The sequence below is a fragment of the Pleurodeles waltl genome, chromosome 8 (genome assembly GCF_031143425.1).
Source record: "Pleurodeles waltl isolate 20211129_DDA chromosome 8, aPleWal1.hap1.20221129, whole genome shotgun sequence".
NCBI lineage: Eukaryota > Metazoa > Chordata > Amphibia > Caudata > Salamandridae > Pleurodeles > Pleurodeles waltl.
This window is the reverse complement of record NC_090447.1, coordinates 1,369,864,320-1,369,887,725: the sequence shown is the minus strand read 5'-3', so window position 1 is coordinate 1,369,887,725 and position 23,406 is coordinate 1,369,864,320.

Here is a 23,406-nt window from a genome sequence, read left to right as displayed (position 1 = left end):
GAGAGACAAAGTACCACCCATCATATTAAGACAATGCAAACAGCCACCTTTTCCAGGTCGATACCAACGCCAGCAAAAGCCTGGTGGAAACGCATCACAGAAGAGAAAGGACTCACCATTGGAGACACAGGGAAGAAGAACCCGAACAGCAAGTTTTCCCGATGAGCTTTTACGTTATGCTCCACCTGGAACACCAACACCGACAAAGACGACGACAGTGAGTAAAGCTGCCTAGCTCACAAGGGAGGGAGGGAGGAAAACGAGAGTGACACACATACGCACAAGACACACCCGACACACACACACCAAACACACAACAAGCTGCACACGAAAAACAATTTGAACCCCAATACACAGCAGAATAATGCAAGGACAACAGGAATGGGCGAAAGTGATTGTATTCAAATCAACATCTAAAAAAATGTATCAAATTGTCAATGAAACAGATATGCACACAAAGGGACACTGCCCAGTCCAATGTTCAAAGGGCCCACATGGCCACAGGGCACAGTCTAAGGCCCAACTCGAATCCTGACTTCATCCGGATAGAACTCTGCAAGGGCATCAGTTTGAAAGTGGGCAGGCTTTTCGGAGGGGTGGGGAGCACCTCAGCCGGATGCGGGAACAAGCCCACTGGCTCTGGTTGGGGTTCCATGTCCATTGCTCTGTCTTGGGGAGTGCAAGGCCACAGTCTTTCAGGTGGGTGACTTCCCCACTGGTTCTGGATGGGTCTCCATGCCCATTGCTCTGTCCTGGGGAGTGCAAGGCCACAGTCTCTCAGGTATGTGACTTCCCCACTGGTTCCGGATGGGGCTCCATGCCCATTGCTCTGTCCTCGAGAGTGCAAGGCCACAGTCTACCAGGTGGGTGACTTTCCCACTGGTTCTGGAGGAGGCAACATGCCCATTGCTCTATCCTGGGGAGTGCAAGGCCACAGTCTCTCAGATGGGTGACTTGCCCACTCGTTCTGGATGTGGCAACATGCCCATTGCTCTGTCCTGGAGAGTGCAAGGCCACAATCTATCAGGTGGATGACTTCCCCACTGGTTCTGAAGGGGGCCCCTCATACAGCAGCCCCTTCAGGGTGGCCTACATGAAGTCCACTGGCGGTGACGGCTGCAGTGTGTTGGCAGATGGAGGTTCCTCCTGGGCAGACTCTGCAGTTGGTGATGGAAGCAGTGTGGTGGCAGATGGAGGTGCCTCCTGGGCAGACTCTGCAGTTGATGATGGCTGCAGTGTGGTGGTGAATGGAGGTGCCTCCTGGGCAGACTCTGAAGTTGCTGATGGCTGCACTTCCTCAGCTGGTGGTGGGGTCCCGTGACAGCTGGTGGTGGTACAGGTGTCAGCCTGACAGCCTCAGCTGGAGTCGAGGGCTTCGTCTCCTCCATTACATGGGGCGCGGATACCTAACCTTTCCTGGCAGGGGTAGATGGCTTCTTCTCCGTCTTGGATGGAGATGCAGGCTGCTTCCTCTTCTTGACTGGAGGTGCAGGCTCCTTCCCCTTCTTGCATGGAGGTGCAGGCTTCTTCCCGTTCTTCGATGGAGGTGCAGGCTCCTTTCCCTTCTTCAATGGAGGTGCAGGCTCCTTCCCCTTCTTCGATGGAGGCATGGTATCCTTACCAACACGAGTACGTGGTGCCACCACTGTCCCTGTGGACTGTTTGGCTGAGGTGCTGGGCTGGGTCTTTGGTACCCTGCTCATACGGGCAGGACAGTGGAAAGGAGAGACAAGAGGCCAAGTCGGGCAAAGAAAAGCTTTTTAGGGACAGTGGGGCGGGAGGAGTGATGGGAGTAGGAGTAGAGGGAGTGGTTATAGGAGGATTATGGGGGTCATTACAACATTGGCGGTAAAAGGCACTTACCGCCGTGCAGAAGACCGCCAATACACCGCCGCTGCGGCGGTAGTCTGCCACAGCTATTATGACACACATCTTTGAATCCGCCGAAATTCAGACACCCACACAACACCGCCACACCAAAGGTCAGTGATAAGCTGGCGGAAAACAATCCTCCACCTCCACGCCAACAGAAACACGCCCATGCTATTACGACCCACGAATCCACGCGGCGGTCTTTCAACCGCGGTATTCCATTGGAGGTACACACCACTGCGCTCAAAATACACACACATCTCCAAATCACCGCCACATTGGACCAATCGAAATACACACACCTGATACACATACAAACACCACTCCCACACACCCAACACAATATAAAACACAAACCCACATCACCCACAAACCCCTACGACAAAAAAATCACGAACGAAGGCCAGAGAGAGAGCACAGAATAGACAACCCCATCACACAGAGGCACACAACACCATCACCCACACAACATCCACGCACAAAACACCACACACCACTACACTCACCACACTCATCACCACATACACCACCCCACACATCACACACACCACCCCATGTCACGCCAAAGACACCCCCGCTTCTCCGAGGAGGAGCTCAGGGTCATGGTGGAGGAAATCCTACGGGTAGAGCCACAGCTATTTGGCTCACAGGTACAGCACACATCAATAGCCAGGAAGATGGAGTTATGGCGCAGAATAGTGGACAGGGTCAACGCCGTGGGACAGCACCCAAGATATAGGGAGGACATCAGGAAGAGGTGGAACGACCTACGGGGGAAGGTGCGTTCAACGGTCTCCAGGCACAACATCGCGGTACAGCGGACCCCCACCTCCTCCCCCACAACTAACAACATGGGAGGAGCAAGTCCTGACCATCATGCATCCAGAGGGCCTCGGAGGAGTCGGTGGAGGATGGGACACTGGTAAGTCAATTCGTAACTATCATATCCCCCACTTTACCTGCATGATATCACACACCTCCACCCTCATCCCCTCCCCTATCACTCCAACTCCTCACTAATCTACCCATTACACAAACCACCCATCCCAACACCAAGCCCTGCATGACACAACTAAGCATGGACACCCCTCACTAAAGCATGCCCACTGCACATACCCAGAACACACCTTCAACCATCATCACACAAACCCTCACACAGGAATGCTTGCACTGGGGTACACAGACACCCACCCATTGCACACCATTACACACACACATGCAATAATCATGCTCCTATGCCCCTGCAGGAACACGAAGGACCGTCACCACACCAGAGGGTCCAGACAACACCACTCCACCCCCAGAGGAGGCCCACAGTGACGAGAGCAGCTCTGCCCTACTGGATCCTGATGACCAGCCCGGACCATCGTGGGCCTCGGGACAGTTCCCCTTGCACAGGCACAGCCCAACACCAACCTTCCACCCTCTGGTAACACCAGCACAGCACCCACCCAGCGGGCCCAAACCTCCCTACCCAGGACAGGTCAATCAGCGGTGTGTCCATCACTACAGGGAACCCAGGATAACCCGCCACCCCAACAACAACAGGGACCTGGGGGCAGTGGTAGTGGGCACACGGTCCAGGGGACGGAGGCACAGGAACACAGGGGAACTGGGAGGGCTGCTGTGCGACAGGGGGTGGACAGGCCAAGGGAACCCACTCTCCACGAGGCCCTCACCTCCATCATGGGAGCATACCACCACTCCCAGGAGACGATGGCCACGGTCCTGTACAAGTTGCAGGAGACGCTGCGCCTGCAGGACGAACTGTATTTGGGGTTCAGGGAGGAGCTCAGGACCATCAGCTCCGCCCTGGCCACCATCGTAGGGGTGCTGAAGGACATACAGCAGACCTTGAGGGACACCGTGGCACTCCAAGGGGCCCCTGACACTAGCCAGGACGATGAACTGCCCACCACCTCCGCCGGCGCTAGTGGACAGGACACCCCGCCACAGGACCAACACACCAGCACCCCACCCCCTGCAGACGGACAACCACCACGCAAGCGGGCCCTGAGATCCAGGAACAGGACAGAGCAAGATGGCAAGACCCCCGCCAGAAAATGAGACCACCCTGATTGTCACCCCACCGTCCAACTTTGTCACCCTGTCCATACTTGAACTGCACCAGCTCCACTTCCTATGCCCAAATGGGCAGTGCACCTGTGAGACTAATAGACTGGACTCTGCCATGGACATCCCTCCACCATCCCCCATCCTCATTTTTCAAACCCCTCACATTTCAGAGCACTTCAATAAACACCCTTGAAACACAAAACAATCTGGAGTCAGTCTGTGATTTACTAAATATGTATTATCAATGACAGTGTCATAATGGGTTTACCATTGTAAGGCTAACATACCTATGTCACACATCACAAGCACTTGAAGGATGCAAGCAGTTGACACGTAGGTAACCACACCTGTGAAACCGTAATGGAAGGGTACAACTCAGTTACCAAATAGTGATTTAAAACGAGAAACAGGATAGAGGTAGACATGTGAAAGTTAATGTAATGGTAAATCTGAAAATGTTCTAACCTGTGTGTCACTGGAAATGTTGCTGTATGACTGACTCCCTATTGTCGTTGTCTTCTTCCTCAGCATCATCCTCATCACTGTCCACAGGCTCCACAGACTCCACAGCTGCTACAACACCGTCATCTGGATCATCCTCCTGCAGAAAAGGCACCTGGCGTCGCAATCCCAAATTATTGGGCATGGAGCAGGCGATGATGATCTCGCACACCTTCTTCGGTGAGTAGAATAGGGATCCACCTGTCATATGGAGGCACCTGAACTTGGCCTTCAGGAGGCTGAAGGTACGTTCTATCACCCTCCTAGTCCGCCCATGGGCCTCATTGTACCGTTCCTCTGCCCTGGTCCTGGGATTCCTCACTGGGGTCAGTAGCCATGACAGGTTGGGGTAACCAGAGTCCCCTAATAGCCATACACGGTGCCTCTGGAGTTGACCCATCATATCAGGGATGCTGCTATTCCGCAGGATGTAGGCGTCATGCACTGAGCCAGGGAACATAGCATTTACCTGCAAGATGTACTGGTCTGCCAAACAGACCATCTGGACATTCATTGAATGATAACTCTTCCAGTTCCTGTACACCTGTTCACTCCTGTGGGGGGGGACCAGAGCTACATGGGTCCCATCAATGGCACTGATGACGTTGGGGATATGTCCAAGGGCATAGAAGTCACCTTTCACTGTAGGCAAATCTGCCACCTCAGGGAAAATGATGTATCTCCTTACGTGTTTCAGCAGGGCAAACAACACTCTGGACAACACGTTGGAAAACATAGGCTGGGACATCCCTGATGCCATGGCCACTGTTGTCTGAAAAAACCCATTTGCAAGGAAATGGAGCACTGATAGCACCTGCACGTCAGGGGGGATTCCAGTCGGATGGCGGATTGGTGACATCAGGTCTGGCTCCAACTGGGTACAAAGTTTCTGGATTGTGGCACGGTCAAACCGGTAGGTGACAATGACATGTCTCTCTTCCATTATCAACAGGTCCACCAGCGGTCGGTACACCGGAGGATTCCACCGTCTTCTCATATGTCCCAGCTGACGGTGCCTACGAAGGACAACAGCGAAGAACCAGTCAGTATTCCTCCAGGTATGTACCCACAGTTACACACAAGACTACACCACTCACAAAACCCTTCCTGTATGTGTGTAGAGTGTAGGCCTAGCTATGTGTGACGCAGTAATAATTGAAGCCATGTGGGCCCCTGAAATGGCGGCTGCCTGACCTCTAAACTGGTACAATTGGATTGTGGGGTAACAGCGCTGGCGTTGCACACCGTCACGGTAGGCGGTCGTAGACCGCGGCGCAATGCTGCATTGGTTAACATTGGACCCTATGGGTCCCAGGAGCCAATGAACAGGTGCGCCAGCGGTGATAATGCGCACAGCCGCGGACGTCACCGCCGCGGACGTGACTGCCATTTTCTATCTGTTCAATCACTAGATACCTGACCTTCGACAGGAGAGGACCTACACTGCAAGTGCTGCTGTGACCTCGGTCTGGAAGCGACGATGGCTGCTGCATCTGGGGAAAGGGCCCCTGCCTTCACTGCACAGGAGCTGGAGAAACTGGTAGACGGGGTCCTCCCCCAGTACACGCTACTCTACGGTCCTCCAGACCAACAGGTTAGTACACAGGGAGCACGTTGTATGGGCTAGGCCTGGGTGGAGAGGGCTGGTTGGAAGAGGGAAGGGGGCAGAGTTCAGGGAACATTAATGCATGTGCCAAATGGCAAGGGTAGGGAGGGGGGAAACTCACATCTATGGTGCAGTTGGTAATGGCTTCTCTTCTTCCCTTGTGCATGTCATGTAGGTCAGCGCCCACCAGAAGAGGGACATTTGGCGTGCCATCGCCAAGGAGGTCCGGACCCTGGGGGCCCACCAGAGACGGGGCACCCACTGCCGTAAGAGATGGGAGGACATCCGCCGCTGCAGCAAGAAGACGGCTCAGCTGGGGATGGCCTCCCAACGTGGGAGGGGTGCCCGTCGCACCATGACCCCCCTGATGTTCCGGATCCTAGCGGTGGCCTACCCGCAGTTGGATAGGCGCTTGAGGGCATCACAGCAGACACAAGGGGGTGAGTACAACCTCATTCTGCTGACTTTGCGCTTAGTGGAGGGGTCTGGGTGGGGGAGGTGGGCTGTGGGTGTCCCTAGGCCTGGGCAAGTTAGGTAGGCAAGGCCCCTCTGTAATGTAGGCCATGTGGCACTCTACCCCACCTCAGCAGAGTGCCAAGTCTAGGTACAGTTGTCCCTGTGCCATCCATGTGCGCAGATGTCCACCATTGACATGTAGGCCATATCCCAGAAATTGCATGTGTAGAGGGCAGGAGCACGGCGTAATGCAGGGGGCTGCTGCGTCTGTCTTGTCCGCCAACGGTAGCGGTAATCCATGCACTAAAACTCTCTTTCTTCTGTCTCCCCCCCTTTTTCTGCTCTCCCTGTCCTTTTGTACATCAGCATCAACAGGCGGAGGTACAGTGGCACCGGAGCACGAGGGAGCTGCATCCCACATGGCCATGGAGGGCCACACCACAGACTCTGAATGCACCAGTGGGACGGAGGGCGAGTGGAGCTTCACGTCGGCCACCGGATCACCAAGCAGCGACACGGACTCGTCCGCCGATGGGAGCTCCCTTGTTGTGGCGGCACCATCTGTGCCCCCCACCTCTACAGGTACAGCCGCCACCCCCCCTACCATCACCGCCCTCCCAGCAGCCCCTCAGCGTTCGCCCGTGCCCGCTCACCCAGGAGGGTGGGCATCACCTTCGCCCCAGGCACCTCAGGCCCTGCCCCTGTCACCCCTGCTGCCCTCAGTGAGGAGGCCATTGACCTCCTCAGGTCACTCACTGTTGGGCAGTCTACCATTGTAAAAGCCATCCAGGGTGTGGAACGAGAGTTGCAACACGGTAATGCATTCCTGGAGGGCATTCATTCTGGTCACGCTGTCCTTCAGCGAACCCTGCAATCTCTGGCCTCAGCACTGATGGCAGCCATTGTCCCTGTCTCTAGCCTCCCCCCTCTAACTTCCTCCACCCAGACCCAATCTCCTGTACCCCAGCCCATCCCAAGCACACCTACAGACCAGCATGCACACAAGTCAATACACCCAAGTAGCTCAGGCAAACATAGGCACCACACACACCACAGGCACTCACGCAAGCCTCACCCACGTACAGACACAGCAACATCCACTGCCTCCACTGTGTCCCCCTCCTCCTCTTCTCCCTCCCCCCTCCCAGTCTCGTCTACACACACACCTGCATGCACCACATCTACAGGCACCATGAATCGCACAAGGAAACCCAGCACCACAAGCCGCTCACCTGCACTCACCCCCTCCACTGCCATTTACACGTCCCCTGTGTCCTCTCCCAGTGTGTCTGTGACGCCCCCTCCCAAAGTACCCAAACGCCGGCAATCACTCACCCAACATCCATCCACCTGACAACAGCCTCCAGTACCTGCACCCAAAACACCTAAAGTGACACCTCCGACAACCACCTCGTCTTCCTCCACTCCCAAACCCCCTCCAACTACCCATCCCAGTGTTCGTCAGAAACTGTCCCTCTGTAAAGTTGACCTTTTTGCCCCCACCCCACCCCCTCCAATTCATCAGTCCTGTCGTAGCACCTCAGCCAAAAAGCCACCAATGCCAGTGGTGCCTGTTCAAGGTTTGTGGAGTGCACCGGCCACCAGGGCAGGCAGTAGGACCCGGAGCCAAGGCACTGGCAGCCCACCCCCTGTAAAGGCTCTAAAATTGGAGAGTGGACAACGGGACCGTGTTAAGACTCCTGGTGGGAAAACAACTGACATGGATTCCAAGTTGTGGAAGGGCCAGAGGAAGTCTGCCCAGCCTGTTGTGAGTGTCACGGCGGAGAAGTGCGCCATCATTTCCGGCGGTCGACACACAACCGCCAGCACCGTCGTCACTGGTCAGGAGACCACCGCCAGAGTCACAGCCCAGGAGGGCCCAAGTATCGTCACTGGTCAGGAGACCACCGCCAGAGTCAGTGCCCAGGAGGGCCCAAGTATCGTCACTGGTCAGGAGACCACCGCCAGAGTCAGTGCCCAGGAGGGCCCAAGTATCGTCACTGGTCAGGAGACCATAGCCAGAGTCACAGCCCAGGAGGGCCCAAGTATCGTCACTGGTCAGGAGACCACCGCCAGAGTCACAGCCCAGGAGGGCCCAAGTATCGTCACTGGTCAGGAGACCACCTCCAGAGTCAGTGCCCAGGATGGCCCAAGTATTGTCACTGGTCAGGAGACTACCGCCAGAGCCACAGCCCAGGAGGGCCCAAGTATCGTCACTGGTCAGGAGACCACCGCCAGAGTCACAGCCCAGGAGGGCCCAAGTATCGTCACTGGTCAGGAGACCACCGCCAGAGTCACAGCCCAGGAGGGCCCTCGGCTGCCACAGCCCCACTGGGCAATGATGGAACGTCATGCCACACAGCAATGCCCAGTGTAGAGAACGTCATGCCCCACACCAATGTCCGTAGCAGAACCGCCATGGCAAAGCACCGCTGAACAGGGCAAAGACCGCCATGGCAAAGCACCGCTGAACAGGGCAAAGACCGCCATGGCAAAGCATCGCTGAAAAGGGCAAAGACCGCCATGGCTAAGCACCGCTGAACAGGGCAAAGACCGCCATGGCAAAGCACCGCTGAACAGGGCAAAGACCGCCATGGCAAAGCACCGCTGAACAGGGCAAAGACCGGGTAGGAATGAATGGGCCGCCACATCAGGCATCCTTATCCCATGTGCAGATGGGACAGTGACAGGACAGGGACTTTCACGGGGAGACTCATCCAGTCTGGGCACCAGTCCCCCCCAGTACCACTAGAGACCTGCATCTACTTGAGAGACTGTGGCTTTGCACTCCCCAGGATGGAACAGTGGGCACCCCACCCACTGTAGAGACTTGAGAGACTGTGACTTTGCACTCCCCAGGATGGAACAGTGGGCACCCCACCCACTGTAGAGACTTGAGAGACTGTGGCTTTGCACTCCCCAGGATTGAACAATGGGCAGACCACCCACTGTAGAGACTTGAGAGACTGTGGCTTTGTACTCCCCAGGATGGAACAGTGGGCACCCCACCCACTGTAGAGACTTGAGAGACTGTGGCTTTGCACTCCCCAGGATACATCAATGGGCATGGAGCCCCGTTGTGGATCTGGCTTTGCAGTCATCCGGCTGAGGTGCCCCCCCCTTCCCTTCCCCCTGAGGTGCCTGTAGTATTTCTATCTGATGCCCGGGCAGTGTTCTCTCCGATTGTGGTCAGGTATCCTTTGTGGGCCTCGCCCATGCATTTTTGGACTGTTGGTGCACGGACATTGTTGTGTACATATCTGCACTACTTCTCGTATTGTATATGATTCTGACTGATTTTCAAATATATATCTGTTTATTTTTGTATGACATGTATATTGCACATTACAATGTTTGACCAAATTTCGCATTGTCTTTTCATTCTTCCGGGGGGATTGTGGGTTGTTACTGTGATTTTTATGTATGCATTGGTGTGTATGTTGTAATATGCGAGGGTGGGGGTGGGGGTGTTTGGTGTGTGTCCCCCTAACTTTTGCCTCCCCCCTCCCCTATGTCGTAGGTGCAGTACTCACCGTTGTCTTCGGCGCCTACGTAGCTGTTGGTCGTAGAGGAGCAGAAAAACAAGGGCAGGTAGTATTTGGAGTTCCGGCTCCATGGAGTCCTCGTTCCTCGTGGGATGTGTTCAGGTGAGCGTTTTCCCATAGCAAAAGCTGTTTCTGCCGTGTTTTTATCCACGGAGTATCCGCCCCGGAAAAGGTGGCGGATTGGCGGGTTGTAATACTGTGGGCGGTACATTGTCTCCCGTCTGTCTGTGTGTTAAAGTGGCTGTCTTTGTTGGCGGTTTCCGCCAGGGTCATAATTCCCTTTTTTGGTCCGCCGGCCTGTTTGCGGTATTACCGCAGCTTTAACATCGTACGCCAGGGTTGTAATGACCACTTATGTCTGCTGGATTTGGGTGCAGGTGCATGGGCTGTATGCTGATGTGAGGTGGATGGCTATTGGGTGTGTGAGTGTTTGCTTTTGTGTCCTTTAGGAGGGGGGACAGACAGGATGGGAGAGGACAGCGGGGACACGTGCATGACTGTGGAGGTGTCTGCTAGTGAGGTGTGTGTGCTGCTTGGTGTGGTGATACTGGTGGTAGATGTTGATGTAGTGCATGCAAGTGTGAGTGTGGACATGACTGGGAGCGAGGTGGAGGAGGAGGAGGAAAGGGAGACAGTGAAGGCAGTGGATGTTGTCATGTCTGCAACTGTATGGTGTTTATGTGAGTGCTTGTGTGATGAAGTGTAGTTCTTGTATTTGCCTGTGCCACTCTTGTGTGTTGTCTTGTGTGCATGCTCATCTGTATGTGTGCCTGGGATGGGTTGGGGTTGAGGAGAATGGGACTGGGAAGTGGTAGTTGGAGGGGGGACAGTAGAAACAGGGACAATGGCTGCCATCAGAGAGGAGGCCAGAGCCTGAATCAATCTCTGTTGGGCCGCCAATCCACTGTGAATGTCATCCAGGAATGCATTGCTGCATCTGGGATGCCAGCCCCTGGATGGCATTCACAATGGTTGACTGCCCTACAGAGATGGATCTCAGGAGGTCAATAGCCTCCTCACTCAGGGCAGCAGAGCTCACTGGGGCAGGGCCTGAGGTGCCTGGGGCGAAGGAGATGCCCACCCTCCTGGGTGAGCAGTCACAGGCAACTCGCTGAGGGTCTGACAGGAGGGCGGTGCTGGTACGGGAGTAGCGTCTGTACCTGCAGCTGGGGTGGTCACAGAGGTGTCTGCCACCACCAGGGAGCTCCCATCGGAGGAGGTATCTGAGTCTGTGTTGTCTCCTCTAGTCTCCGCTGTGGTGCTCCCCTCACCCTCCGTCCCACTGGTTCCCTCGGCGTCGGCGGATTCTGCCTCCTGGGTCCTGTGGGATGCAGCTCCCTCTGTCACCTGTGTCCCTGCTCCTCCGCCAGATGATGCTAATGCGCTGAGGGACAGGATGACAAAACAAGAAAGGGGAGAGAGACAAAGGATACACTACACTGGGTAAATGACTGCACCAACACCACTATTGGCATACACATCACCGTCACACACAGGAAACAGGCTTAAGCACTATGCATTGCACTACCAGTGATTTGGCTAGTTACTAAGGCAAGATGAAGACGACACACCGCCAACTGCAGCACTCCTGGGGCCCATGATGCCCTGCCTGAAATGGACTGTTAACAAGCTGGTTACCTGTATTTGCCATACACCCATTACCCTTCAGATGACCCACGCTGTAATGTCTGGCCTGGCCTCAGGGGCACCCACTAACACATGTTCCCCACCCGGATACCACCCCAACAGCCAAAATATGCAATGATACCGACTGTACTCACCCCTTTGTGGCTGCTGTGATTCCCTCAAGCACCCATCCAGCTCAGGGTAGGCTACCGCCAGTATGCGGGCAATCAGGGGGGTCAGGGACCGACGGGCACCCCTTCCTCGTTAGGAGGCAATCCCCAGCTGGGCCTCTCTGGTCTTCCGTGCCCAGCATCTCAGGTCCTACCACCATTTCCGAAAGTGGGTGCTCCGTCTGCCATACACCCCCGGGGTCCGCACGTCATTGGCGATGGCACGCCATATTCCCCTCTTTTGATGGGCACTGTCCTGCAGAATCAATACAGACAGGAGAACACCATTAAACAAACAGTCCAGCCAGTCAGACATTTGGCCCACCATACCTGTTTCCATCACCATTGGCACACACATAGCTCAGCGCACACCATGTACACTGCCACAAGATATTACCCCCACCCTCCCATCCCCCTTACATGATGCTTGCACACAAATCTCCATGCATTCTTCCCACATGCATCGTGACCAAAGTGCACTCATCTGCTGGTGTGGAGGCCCATACAGATGTTCGTACTGGGTTACGACCCCATCCACCAGTCGCTCCAACTCCTTCGAAGTGAAGGCTGGGGCCCTTTCTCCGGTCACACGGGCCATGGTAGGTTTCAGACACAGGTCACAGCAGCACACGCAGTGTAGGTGTTCTCCTGTTGAGGTCAGGAAACAATTGCGGAATCAGATAGAAAATGGCAGTCATGTCCGCTGCGGTGTACAACGTCACCGCCGGCGTAGATCCCCATTGGCCACTGTACTCCATAGAGCCACCATATTATCCAATGAGGAATTGCACGGCAGTGCAAGACCGCCTTCCGCAACGACGCCCAACATCGGCGGAATTACCTCACTTCCACCTGTCCCTACATTAAGGACAGGCGGTCACCATTTTGGGGGGGGGGAACAGTCATATTGACAATAACTGCATCATAGATTAGATTGGCACATACCTCAATATTAACACTGTCCCAATACATAAGTGCACCATGTGGACTGCAGTTGTGGTTTCATTGTTCCAATTGTGACAGCCTACTCACTCTTGTGTTTCTTAGATACCTACTGCTGCGGATGAATAAGAGGTGGAGACATACACCCTTGTACAGACCCCTGGTTGACTTAGCTACACTGGAGGACAAGCACATTATCCTCACCTATGGACTGGACAGGGCCACAATCACAGAGCTGTGTGCCCAATTGGAGCCTGACCTGATCTCATCTATCCATCATCTAACTGGGATCCCCCCTCTTGTGCAAGTACTATCAGTGCTCTTTTCCTGGCAACAGGTTCTTTCCAAGTGACAGTGGGCTTGGCAGCAGGAACGTCACAGCCAATGTTCTCAATCTTGCTGGCAAGAGTGTTGTCTGCTCTGGTAAAACACATGTGCAGCTACATTGCTTTCCCCCAGGTGGAAGATTTGGCCACTGTGAAGGCCGGATTCTATGCAATGGGACATATCTCCAATATTATTGGGGCGATTGACGGTACACATATTGGGGGTTATTCTAACTTTGGAGGAGTGTTAATCCGTCCCAAAAGTGACGGTAAAGTGACGGATATACCACCAGCCGTATTACGAGTTCCATAGGATATAATGGACTCGTAATACGGCTGGTGGTAAATCCGTCACTTTTCCGTCACTTTTGGGACGGATTAACACCTCCTCCAAAGTTAGAATAACCCCCATTGTGTTTTCCCTCCCCCGTGCCAGAATGAACAGGTGTTCAGGAATCATAAGAGTTTCCACTCACCGAATGCGCAGATGGTGTGCCTGGCAGACCAGTACATCTCCCACATCAATGCTAAGTATCCTGGGGTGGTGCATGATGCCCTTGTTCTGAGGAATATCAGCATCCCAAATTTGATGGCCCAACTACAGAGGCACAGGGTGTGGCTAATAGGTTAGCCTTGGTCCCCACTCACTGTATGGCAGTGTATGCTTCTGGTGTTCACCCCATACGATTGTGTGAGGCTAAATGTGCTCCCTCAATACTTGCAGGTGACTCTGTCTACCCAAACCTAGTGTGGCTGCTAACCCCTGTGAGGAATTCCAGGACGGGGCAGAGGAACGTTATAATGAGGCACATGGGCGAACCAGATGGATCAACGAAAGGACCTTCGGCCTCCTGAAGGCGAGGTTCAGGTGCCTCCATCTGACAGGTGGATCCCTGTGCTACTCACCCGAGAAGGTCTGCCAGATAGTAGTGGCATGCTGCATGTTGCACAACCTGGCCCTCAGATGCCATGTGACGTTTCTGCAGGAGGAGGAGACAGGAGATGCCCCTGAGGCAGCAGTAGACCCTGATGACAGTGAGGATTAAAAGGATGAGGATGTGGACAACAGAACATCAGTTATCCGTCAGTACTTCCATTGACACACAGGTGAGACAGTGCAACTGCAAATTTCTATGACTATTGGTGTATTCTGTGTGGCTGTAGCATGATGGCATTAACTTCCTTTAATCTCTACTTACTGTCACCCATGGTTTGTCATTTTACTGATGTTGGTGATATAACAACTGTGTACTGATGTGCTGACTACAGCCAGTTACAGGTCATTATTTCTATGCTCTCACAGTGTACAGTTCATTTGCAATGGATGTGACTGTTTCCATAAATACCCATTTTCACCACATAAAATACTAGTAGTCAAGTTGTGTTCAAGGGTGTTTATTGTAGTGCTAAGACATTGAGGTTAAAGTACAATGGAATGAGGTGATGATGGAGGAAAGTCCAGGGTATTGTTCCAGTCTGTTTGTAGCACATGTGCAGTGTCCATGGGGCCACTGGAAGGGGAGCAACAGCAGTTCAAAGTGAACAAGGTGACTAAATGAGATGCAAGGGGGACAATCAGGAGAGTCTCCTTTCCTGGCGGGGCTGCAGGGGACGTTTGTGGGGTGGTTCACCTTTTGCAGGGTGAGGGGTGCTGGTGGCCTGTGGGTCCTGTGGCAGGGCCTCCTGCCCACTAGCTGCAGCAGAGGTGGTGGGGTGGTCAATGGACTGGCTAGTGGTAGGGGCCCGCTGGTGTGCTGTTGCTTCCCTCATGATGTTGGCCATGTCTGCCAGCACCCCTGCTATGGAGATCAGGGTGGTGTTCATGGCCTGCAAGTCCTCCCTGATCCCCTGATACTGTTTCTCCTGCAGCCGCCTGTTCTCCTGCACGTTGTCAAGGATCTGGCCCATCGTGTCCCGGGAATGCTGGTTGGCTCCCAGGATCTTGGTGAGTGCCTCATGGAGAGTCGGTTCCCTGGTCCTGTCTTCCCCCGGCGCACAGCAGTCCTCCCAGTGTCCCTGTTGGCCTGTGACTCTGTCCCCTGTACGGGTATGGGGGGTGATGAGTACTAAATGTAAACTTACCAGTGTCCAGTCCTCCAGCTACTCCAGTGAGTCCCTCAGGATGCAGGATTGCCAAGAATTGCTCTTCCCATGCTGTGAGCTGGGGGGGGGGGCAGGAGGTGGGGGTCCACCACCAGTCCTCTGTATGGTGAGCTGGTGCCTTGCTGCTATGGAACGTTCCTTCCCCCCTGGGTCATTCCACCTTTTCCTGGTGTTGTCCCTTGTTCTTGGATGCTGTCCCACGGCGTCACCCTGTCCACGATTCTCCACCATAGCTCCATCTTTCTGGCAATGGATATTTGCTGTACCTCTACTCCAAACAGCTGTGGCTCTACCCTGACAATTTCCTAAACCATGACCCTTAACTCCTCATCAGTGAAACGGGAGTGCCTTTGTGGGGACATGGGTGTTGTGTGGTGTGTGCTGGTGAGTGTGTGTTGAGTAATGTGGTGAGGTGTGTGATGTGGGGTAAGTGAGGGATGTATGGGTGTAAGTGGTGTGTATCTAGTTGTCGCAGTGGTCTTGGTGTCAGTCTGGTGGCAATGATGTGTATTTGTAAAGGGTTGTGGGTAATGTGGGTGTGTGCTTTAAAGTGGTGTGGGTGTGGTGTGTGTATGAGTGTCAGGTGTGTGTCTTTAGTATTGGCCAATGTGGTATTGTTTTGTATGTAGGTGTCCATTCTGAGCGCAGCGGTATGTACCGCCAATGGTTTACCGCCATTGAATGTCCGCTGTGGTGATTTGTGGGTCATAATGTGATGGGCATTGTTTTGTTGGCGTAATGGAATGGGTGTTGGGACTGCCAGTTGAGCATTGACCTTTGGGCTGGCGGATTTGTGTATTTGGCTGTATTCTGTCAGATTGGTGTGCGTGTCATAATATGGCGAACGGATATTCACCTCTGTGGCGCTATGTCGGCGGCTGTTAACGTGGCGGTAAGCGGCATTTAGCGCCAATGTCATAATGAGGGCCTGAATGTCAACAAAACAGTAAATAATTAAAACACAAAAAACAATAAAATCCAACACCATTTATATAAAAAAAAAAAAAATTGTATCTTTAAAATTACACCAAAATAACAAACATCCAACAAAGGGAACAGGAAATAAGAATTTTTAAATATTAAATGCAAAAATATGCTTTCTAATGCCTAAAAACCAAATGGGCCAACCAGGACATCTGGTCGCACTCCACCGAGGCAAAGTCAACAATGAGACCGACTTCGATGGACTCCTGCTTGGATACACTGAACAGGAGGTCTCGGTTAAAATTTTACCTTCACACTTAGAAATTTTTCTGGAGCTTTTCTTTCCCAATGTCGGATGGTTTTCCTCAGCAAGCAATTTCAAAGCAATGTCATAGATTGCCTTTCGTGAGCCTCCGGTCAGATCTTCTGGGGCTCTGGAGCTTTTCAGCGGGGTTAACCTGAAATTCAGGCAAGGTCGCAGTTGACTGTGGCCGGCTTGACTCATGACGTCGAGTCGGTCCACTTACGGAGCTTTTTTCCATAGTTGCTCCATACTTATCCAAACTTCTGGATCTTCTTCAAGAAATACTTTGGGTCATCAAAGTGTTGACAAACTTGCTCCAAGATTCCAGGGGAGGTTGGGACTTCAGTTCCCAGTATGCACCTGGTCAGAATCCTTAAATGGCCACTGGACACTCGTCAGCTGAGAGAACGTGATGCAGGGGACTCTGGTTAGCGCCTTTGTACCTGTAGCTGACAGGGAGTCCACTCCAGGAGTTGCAGAAGCAAGGCAAAGTCATTTTCTTGATGAAGCCAAAAGTGTGCTGCTGGTGCAGTCCTTCTGATTGCAGGGTCCTGGTGCAGGCCAGAGGTCCAGCAGGGCGGTCCTTCTTCTCCAATATCTTCTTCAAGCAGGGATCTGAATTGTGGGGCAGCTCTGCCATATTTATCCTTTCTCCTGGTGGTGGGAAGCAGGGTGGTGTCCTTGTCCTATGGAGTGCAGGCCACCATCCTCTTGAGTGACCACTTCCTGGGATGTGTGGCACAAATCAATCCATGGGAGCAACATTCTGTCTTAGAGTTCGGATCTGGCTAAGTCCACCCACCTGTGTGGCTAATTTTCCCTTAACACACTTCTTTCCAGCCCCTCTCCTAATCTAGTCAGGGGGCTTCTAGCTGCCTGGGGCTGCAGGAAATGGGGGCTGTCCAGTTTCTGTCCCAAGTGGGCTACTCTTCCTACATCCTGTTCTACCATCTGTTAAAGCAGTTCCCCGCCTGCCAGATGCTTCCTTTGTTTCAGCCCAGGCCACTTCACACCTCATCAAGGCAGCCTGGCTCAGGGTACCAGAGGCTGACTATTCAAGAAAGAGCACTACATGGCTGAATTTGGTAACTTTCAGAAAGAGTTCTAGAACTCTTTCCCTGTGCTAGTTATATTAAAATCAGCATTGACAAGTTGTTGGATTTATTATGACAGATAGGGGCATATTTAAACAAAATGGCACTGCACACAGTGCAGCGCCACTTTTCTTGCGTCCCTTAACACCCCCTAACTCCACCATGTGTGCGGCGTATTAAAAATATGGAGCAAGATGACAGTAGTTAGGGGACGAGCGGCCGAATTTTGGATGCTAATCAGGTGCTTTGCAGGACTAGCGTCAAAAATTCTGATGCTAATCCTTCAAAGCACCCAGAGGCCCACTGTAACCACTGGAAGCCTCCTTTTAATGCCTACTCTAACCAAGCTTTAAAAGTGGCAGAAAAAATGGCACAAGGAAATCTCTTAGATTTCCTTGCTCCGTTTTTTAGCCCCCATAAGGGGAACACCCCCTTTGCAGAAATGTTGCCTGGTGCTGGCATAATGTAGTGCAAAGGGTTACAAAGTGGCTCAATGCATGCATTGCACCACTTTGTAAATATGGCGAAGCGTTTTTGGCCTTCTGACGCTACATTATCGTCACAAATTGACACCAATGTCGCGTTGGAATGGCACTAGGGGCTCTTAAATATGCCCCTTAATTTGTTACCTGTAGGAGGCTGGCCCTCTATGTAGTGTGCAAAGCTAGACACACTGTGCAGAGGGTTCAGGCAACCACTTTGGCTTACAGGGGTAAAAAAAGACCACATAATGCTCTAATTTTTATGGTAGCTTGTTCGAGCAGTTAGGCCAATCTTGGAGAAGTGCAAAGCATTTGTTGTACTCACAGCATCAATCTTGCAACTCACACACTCAAAGGAATAAATAGAGACCAATTATTAAAGGTACTTAACATTTTTATGTAATTTTTAAAACCAAGATCATTACAACTGGTTAAGTACTTTTTCGAAATATGAATGTTTGAGGTTTAAATGCAAATAGTCGTTTTGTGTGTAACTAAGCACCATAGGAATCAATTGAGGATAACCTTTAAAAATGCACATAAAATCATACAGTTTGTTTACCAAGTTCTTCTTTTTCAGGTTGGTCAAGGCCATTGGTGTTCACACTGTGCCAACTGCAGAAGTTTGGGTGGCTCCCCATTCCAGCAGGAGCAGCTGGGAAAGGTCTCTGGAGCTGGTGAAGGGCCATGCGAGTGACCACTTGGAAAAGCATAGGCACAGATACGTTTAAAGGTGGATCCTGGGGGTGTGAAGGGGTGGCGAATGCTTAGGGCACAGCTGGTTCTTTGGTACAGGGCACAGGGCTGCCGGGTGCAGAATCTGTGAGCTAGGAGCTGTGGCAGAGATGTCCTCAGAAACAGAGGGTAGGTTGGTTTAAGGGTCAATCGAAGTACAATGGGGGCACTCTGGTTGAGGTCCAGGTTGTTTCTGAAGTCGCTTGACTGGGGCGTCCTCCTGGTCCTTTTAAAGCCCCAGGTGTGCTGTCTTTCTTAGTGTCTGAAGTCAGCTGTTAGAGGGTTCAGTGTGAGTAAACTTGGCACACTGACAGGGTTTGTCACCATGGTTGCCAGTGTGAGGTTTGGTCCAGCTGTGGCATTTGGTTCTAGAGTTAGCATCCAGTCAGGGAAGTGGACCTCACTGGCTTGTTGGTTCCTTGTGGATTTAGAATGGTACCTCCACTCTGGAGGGAGTTCTCTGTCAATTTGCAAAGCCTGGCGGTCCTCTGGGGTTCGTTCTTTAGAGTTTTTCCAGTTGTCCGGCAGCTTCTAGGTGGTGATTGTTGGGTCCTGAGTGCAGCAGGCAGGGTTTGGCGCCTTTTCTTTGGTAATACAGGTCCACAGTTCTCATTCCTTAGTTATTCTTGGTGCTGGTCTCCTTCTGTGCATTGAATCTGATTCCTTTGTTTAGCGATGCTCACTACTGTATTTAGTGGGCGTTTTAGGGGGAACCTGGCAGTGACCAATGGGTCATCTACCTTAGGGTGGCTACACCCACTGCGTGAGGACTTGATGTGGGCAGAGGTCACTTCTCTACACCTGATTGGCTGTTTTCCTTCCATTCAAGATGTGAGAAAATAAAATGGAGAGTCTACCTCACATGCAGCACCTTAGGGGTGGTGTATGCTAGGTAAGGCCACTCCTCCTGTCCTTTGAAATTCCTGCTGTTGCTCCCACCATAAGTGGGGGTGGCCATCTCCTGCTAGCAGCAGGCCTGGAGTTTTGGTTTCAAAGGTGGTCAGCCCTTTGAAGCTTACCAACAGGGCAGTGCACATTCCTGAAGGAGGATGTGTTAGCACCTCCACCCAGGAAAGGCTTTGCTTGGCATCCAGGAAAGAAGGTTTTCTTACCCCAGGGGTGCAGATTTGTGGCTGGCGGTGGCAGGTTGGTCAGGACCAGTCAGCAACCATGCCAGGGTAGTTAGCGTTTGCAGGAGGCACCTCTAAAGTGACCCCTGGATACATTTGGTAATAAATCCAATACTGGGACCAGTTTGAATTTATAATTCTGAGTTCTTTGACACCAAACAACCCAGGGTTCAGAGTGGCCATCATGTAGCTATGAAACTCGTATTGTCCAGTGTCCAGCACATGTATTAAAATGGCTGCTCTGTTCACTCACTATGTACCAGGTTTGCCAAGGACACAGTGGGGACACATTGCTCATGCAGCAATGCCCTCACATATAGCATAGTGCGCCCTAACTTAGTCCTAGAAGGCCTGCCAGAGGGGTGTCTTACCCAGAGTGTACGCAGTGTATATTGGGCAGGGCACACAGGCAGTGCACCATGTTAAGTTTGTGTTTTAGCTTTGCTCCATAGCTGTTACCCTACAATGGTAGGACTGGGGACATCTGAATGCATGGCCCTCAAGGGTGGCACACTGAGGGCTGCTGCCCTCAGGGGCCTACCCTTAGCACCCCATGCCCTGGGTACCTAGGTTTCATTTACGAGGGACTTATAGTAGCTCTGGCCCAGGGTACATGGTTAGCAGTGGCCCTGGGCACTATCAACTTCTAGGCTACAACACATACCAGGCCAAAAGTAGGGGCCAACCATGTCAAAAATAGTTTTTTTCTCACAGTACCAAACTTGCTATATGTAGCTCATCTCTTTTAAAAATAACGCTTTACTATTTTACAATAAAGTCTGTCCATGTTAGCCGATGGGGCCCATTGACTACAATGGGGAAAATGAATTTGACTGTTTTTCCCTCACCAGGGCTTATAATACATATTTTATAAAGTTCCTACTTATGTTTACACTGGACACCACCTTGAGGGCACTTACAGCAGACTTTAGGGGTGACGTATGTAAAAATAAGGTAGTTTAGGACTTTGGAAGTACTTTTAATTCCAAAGTTGAAATTGGGGTTAACTTTAACTTAATAGCAGCCAGCAATGCGGGCCTGCCTCCAAAATGAAACCAGGGACCACCCAGGAGTGCCCTAGCTGTCCTGAGGTACCTAAACCTACATGTCCTACCATATACTAGGGACTTATAGATAGGTTGTCAGAGCCAATTAAAATTATGCCTAATTTGCATATAGTATTTTACACAAAGCACTGGCCCTTGGACAGGTTAGCAGTGCCCAGGGCACAGTTAGAGTCAGTAGCCAACAGTATCAGTCCAAATGTTTGGGGGTGGTCAGGTCAAAAACTGTTGACTTTCACACACTGCCCCCTCCCAGATGAAAGGTGATAAGTACTAACCTACACCCTGGTAGCCCTCATCAGCTGAGTGGAAAAACCTGAAAAGTCCATCTGCATTGGCATGGGCAGTCCCAGGTCTATGTTACACTATAAAGTCCATCCCCTGTAGGGAAATGGACCATCACAGCAGTTTTGGGTTCTCCCCCTCATCTGCATGAGTCATCCTAGAGGTCTGTGGTCAGTTTGAAGTGAGTGTCAAACAGGTGTGGCCTCAGCTTCTTCAGGAACCAGACCACAGCAAAGTCCTTCCTATCAATAGCACTCCATTTTCGCTCTCTGGGGATTAGTCACCTGCTGATGAAGGCAGCTGGCTGATCCTGGCCCTCCTCATTCACTTGCACCAACACTGCCCTAATTTCTGTCTCTGAAGCATCTGTTTGCACAATTAATTATTTATTTTAGTCAGAGGCCATTAGCACTTGTGTTGAACCTAAAGCCCCCAACAGAGTGTCAAATGCCTTCTATTTCTCTGGGGTTCAACTGATATTTTTGGGCTGCTTCTTTGAGGTGAGTTCTGTCAAAGGGGCCACAGAGGTCCCATAATTCTGGACACACCTCCTGTAATACTCAGTCAGGCCAAAAAAGGCCCTGACCTGAGTCTAGGTTTTAGGAGCCCTCTTATCCACGATGGTCTAGGGTTTGGGCTGAAGAGGCTGTACATGGCCTCCACCTACAAGGTGGCCCAGATACACCACTGATATCTGCCACATACCCCATTTTCTTGCTTTGACAGTGAGGTAGACCAGGTGATCCTTCCAGGTGGAAAATAATACTGCCATAGCATCCAGATAAGCTGAACTAAAGGATTCAAACCCAGACAAGACTCTGTTCACCAAACCTTTGGAAGATGGCAGGACCATTTTTCAAACCAAAGGGCATCATTTTGAATTGAAAGTGGCCCTCTGGGGTGGGAAAATGCTGACCTCTTCTTAGCTCCTGTATTAGGGCAATTTGCCAGTATCCTGAGATCAGATCAAATGTGCTCAGGAACTAAGTAGCCCCCAACCTATCAATGAGTTAATCAGCTCTAGGTATGGGGTGAGTATCAGTCTTGATGACTGCATTAAAGCCTCTGTAGTCTACACAAAACCTTGTCACGTAGGCTCTCATTATTCTAAAGAGACTACTGGATTTTGAGTGACAGAATCGCCTGGGGTGTGGGAGACCGAGTCTAACCCACTACAGGTGACACCTGTTGCTCCAATCCGGGTTTTGCTCCGGCTAACTAGCAGTGCCTCACCTCTACCCTAGGGCAGGGGCGATTGGGCAGCCGAGCGCATGACATAACTGGTTTCTCAGGGAAGCCGTGGTCACTCAGGTCTCATCCGTTTCTCTCAGTTACATCAGTCTCATACATACAATGACAAACAGAGGCAGTATATGTTTCAGTAATGCTTTTAATGAAGCAACTGCATCTTAGATAGCAAAGCATGGGCTGCAATAACCAGGACGAAATAGCATGGCAATATTAAAATTGTGACAAGGAGAGTAAAACATAAAAATAACGCTACCAAATTATCACTAGAGTCAATAGACTAAGGCCCTCATTACAACCCTGGCGGTCGATGATAAAGCGGCGGTAATACCGCTAACAGGCTGGCGTAAAAAAGAATGGAATCACAACCATGGCGGAAACCGCTAACACAGAGAGCCACTTTAACACTCCGACCACCACGGCAGTAGAAACAAACACCGTGGCGGTAACTGCCAACAGACAGGTGGAAGTCAATGTGCCACCCACACTATTACAAGGCACCAATCCGGCAGCTTTTCCGGGGCGGTACCAACGCCATCAAAAGCACGGCGCAAGCAGTCTTTGGAAGGGAAACCACTCACCTCTCGACAGCCAACAAACAACCAGGACGCCATGGAGCCCGAGTTACAGGTCCTGCCCATGCTGGTCTACCTTCTCATCTACCAGGAACATCAAAGATGGCGGCGACGATGATGGTGAGTACTGCACCTAGCACACAGGGGAGGGTAGGAGGCAAAAGAGAGTGACACCCGCACGCAACACCCGCACCCCCCACACCCCACCCACAACAACACACACACACACATATACAATCACATCACAGATACACCCCATCACCCCCTGGAAGAACGCAAGGACCAAATGAAATGAGTTTAACGAGTGTAATAATCAAACAATCAGATAGCCCAAGAGAACTT